Raw genomic sequence first — 4,254 nt, forward strand, 5'->3', positions numbered from 1 at the left:
CCCGTGACGTCAAACGGCGCCATGGCAACCGTGCGCGAGCACGCGCTTGCGCCTACACTTTCCCTCCCCGCCCCCCCGTCTCCCCTCAGTCAGGCTCAACCCTTACCAACCCGATGGCTGCATCAACCGCCTCAAGCGCGCGCCCGGCTGCCCTTCCTGCCTCCGCGCGGCGGCAGCGGACACGCCTTATCCCCGCTGTTACACCCTCCGTCCCCCTCCCTCTCCTTCCGACGACGGGCACGCGCGCCGCCTTGCCGCCCTCCCACTACTGCAGAGCATGTCCGCTCGCGCATGCGGGAGAGCCGCGCCTCTCTCCTTGGCGGCGCGCAGCCAGCAGCTCGGCTGTTGGGAGCAGCGCAGGGTGAGGCTGCGCGCCACCCCGACGCTTCCGTTCCTCTGCCCCACATCCTCATAAGGGGCTGAGGAAGAGGAGGGCGGCGCTCGCGCCCGCTGCTCCTTCCCACATCTATGCAGCCTTTCTCGACTGGGGTGGGTGGGTGAGTGGGGGCAACAGGGATGAGACACGCCAACAGGCAAGCCTACCGTTCCAACAGATCTCTTCAGACGGAGCGGGCCAAAGTAGCGCCCTCCCCCCGCTCCCACGCAGAGACACATGCCCGCAATCCGAATCGCCTTTCCGGTTCCCAGCCCTCAGCCTCTCCGTCATTCAAGGCCACACAGAGGGTAGATTTTGTTTTGGGTTCCTTTGGTCGATTTTCTAGTGTTTTTTATTTTATTTTTATTTTATTAGGGGCACACGTGTTCAACCACAAGCCTTACTGTCTTACTGGAGCCATCTTGGGGAAAAGCACAGAGGCCACTGTAAGGTGTTGACCGCACACAAAAGGTGTATATTCCTTTCTATCGTCTTTGTTGTTGCTTCTGTGGTACATTTTCAGGTCGAAGGAAACCTTTGTGAAGGTAAAAGTGAGGTGTTTTAAAAACAAAAATGCTTCAGCTTTGTGAAATGTATATTCTTAGCATGCAAGTTTCATGGTTTTCCGATTTGATCGGGGATGGCATAGTCCTGGAAACTGGAGGGAAAGAATGCTGTCCTAAACTTGTTAGTAAATCAACTCTGGAGGAGAACCCTTCAGAAAGAATTTAGCATCTGGTTATTGTTCATCTTGTGTCAAGATTCAAGTAATAGTGATGTGTGCTGTTTTTCAAATCACACTAATGAGAGATCACATAATGCAGGCCATGTAACCTTTGCCAACAATCTCAGAAAATGCAAAAGTTTTAAGTGCTATCCCTAGCAAAGTCCATAATGGAACAGTAAGAGAAAAGGAAACAGGGCAAAAGAGGAAGTTCAAACAGTTGATTTCATCAAGCCAACCTTAGTGAAATCTACACACAATAAAGAAATTGCCTATTCTGCAAACATTCTACCTCATGATTCATTATTTAATGTTGCAATGTATGTTTAATTGAACAACAAAACAGCAAGCTAAATTCTGGTGATATAGTAAAGTCACATATGATGTCAAGCATGGTGCAGGTAACTTTCCAAGCTAAGTTCTGGTGACATAATAGCACTAGAAACTAAGGAACTTTTTTTGTTTGACATTACAGAAGTAAGCTTGGTAAGAAGATTAGCATTGTTCAGCTTTGCATGATGACAGGTTTTTGTTGAATTAATATATAGAATACATTTTTAAAAGAAAGCGGAAATACACTTAGTATTCAAAGTGGGAAGCTTACAGGAGGTGTAGTGGTTCAAAAACTGGACTAAAACCACAGAGACCCAGGTTTAAAACGCCATGCTGTCATGATCATTTGATGATTATTGACTAGTCATAATCTCCCACTTTATCTACATCACAGGGTTGTGGGGAAGAATGGGTGAGGGAGAAGAACTATGCAGCCTCATTGGAGGAAGTGTGGGATAAAAATATAAAATAATAATGAAGCGTGGTTTATACAACTACTGAATATACACATTTCCAGACTGAAGGAATTGTATACTCTCCATTGATGGTGGTGACATTTTGAGGAAGGCAGTGTTTATTGGTTTATGACAAACAAGCTTTTAGAGAAGATTAGGATGAAGATGCACCAGTTTGAAAGAAAGATTGGACATGAAATAGTGGACCTTATCAGCACTTTTAATTGGCTGTTTGAGAAGAATTGTCAGATAAAATCTTTTCCCCAAGCACTGCTTGCTGCGGTGAAAATGATTATGAGTTGTGTAAAAAATGATGGATTATCATACCACAGTTTATTGGGTTTTTGTGGGGGCAAACACCAGTCATAAGCCAACTGAAAGTACACTATAGTGAGATCTGCAGGGAATCTCTGTGTACTTGGGACTTCCAATATTTGGAAAAACAGAAATAAATTGTGGGGACATTACATAACCTTTCCCTGTCAATATAATCAATGTGTGTTTTGGAAATCTCATCTGTGCCAGTGTGAAAACTCAGAAGGAAGAAATTGTCTAGTGAAATGACCCTGACTGCTTGTATATGACAAGTGACCATAAATCAAGCAGGACAAATGTTTCTTCCATGTTCCATAGCCCTATCATATCCATACTGTTATAAGCAACATCTGGATTTTCTGATGTTGAACGATTACGCTACTGATCAACCACCAATGAATGAGCATGTTGATGATTTTTTAAATTTTATTTTTTTGCAGTTCAGCATTTACAGAAGAATCTACTTTTTCTGAATGGTCAACAAATACAGAAAGAATGCTAAGACTCACAGATTATCTCAAGGTAAAAGAGCATGCAGAAATAGCTTGCCTCCAAGGTATTAATAGTATGTGCAAATAATATACACAAGTATCAATTGTGGTGAAAATAATACAACAAAACAAAACAACACCACCACAACATAGTATGTGCACCAATATTACTAGATATTTCATGAACAGATACAATGTCAATACCTTGCAGATGTTGGATTGGATCCAGAGTTCCATAGGTAGAATTCTGCTCTCAGGTTTTGACTCACCCTTTTTGCATATTCCAAAAACCTCCAGAGGGTTGTAGCAGGCCTTGAAAAGTATGGTAGGTGGTATGAGTTGGGGGGGGGGGTAGATAAGCAAAAACTCCTGTTTATTGGTCTCAAGCTCCTTTTTGTTCACAGAAGCGGATTTTCTGTGAATGGAGGGCCATATTTGAATCTAACTCATTGTCCCAACTGACTTTGTTTTATGCAAACTGTTCTTCAGTGACTATGGTTAGACATGCAGTGGGCTTTTAAAAACTTATATAGCACTGAACAGCCACCATCTTTGGGGATTGGGTAGATAAATGGACTTAATGTGTTGTTTTCTTTCAGTGAATGAGGATGGTATCTCTTGAAAACCAAAGTAGTCACAAATTCAAGAAATTTGGGGTACATGCTGTGAATTCCAAGTAAACATGCATAAGACTGCACTGCAAATGAGTTGTGGTTAGTTCCCAGTGGGTCTTGTTAAGTCCTGAGTAATTTTTCACATTGATTTCAATGAGGCCTAAATGCAAGTAGCTTGCAGTGTAATCCTATACATGTCTACTTAGAAATAAGTCCCATTAAGCTCAATGGTGTTTTCTCCCAGTTAAGTGAGTATCGGATGGCAGGCAACGTCTTGATCCATCCCAGTATGCCCACCATCCTATGGAAGACAAGGTTCTGTCACCTACCGGTATTTAAGGGCTGGATCCAACACTGTCTAAAATAACTGCACCTTATATCCTAACATATGAAGTTGTATTTCACAGTTATTTCCAAGTCTTATGAGGAACAGTTGAGGAAACAGGGTATGTTTAGCCTGGTAAAGAGGAGATATAATAGCCATATTCAAATATCTTAAGGGCTGACACATAAAGGATGGAGAAAGCTTTTTATTTTCCCTGCTCTGCAGCGCAGGACCCTTACCAACAGGTTCAAGTTACAAGAAAGGAAATTCCAACTAAACACCAGGATAAGCCACCTTACAGTAAGAGCTGTTTGACAGTGGAACAGACTCCCTCGGAAGGTGGTGGACTCTTCTTCCTTGGAGGTTTTCAAGCAGAGATTGGATGGGCATCTGTCTTGGATGCTTTAGTTTAGATTCCTGCATTGCAGGGGGTTGAACTAGATGACCCTTGGGGTCCCTTTCCAACTCTTCATTTCTGTGATTCTATGAAGTAAACATGCTTTTATTACTTAGAATGTAATGATAACAGATTCCTCAATTTACACTTCAATCCTAAACAAATTATTTGGAAGAAAAGCCCATTGATTCAGTGGAATTTGCTGCTGACATAAGTCGTGTGTG

Source organism: Lacerta agilis, chromosome 7, assembly GCF_009819535.1.
Source record: "Lacerta agilis isolate rLacAgi1 chromosome 7, rLacAgi1.pri, whole genome shotgun sequence".
Classification (NCBI taxonomy): Eukaryota; Metazoa; Chordata; class Lepidosauria; order Squamata; family Lacertidae; genus Lacerta; species Lacerta agilis.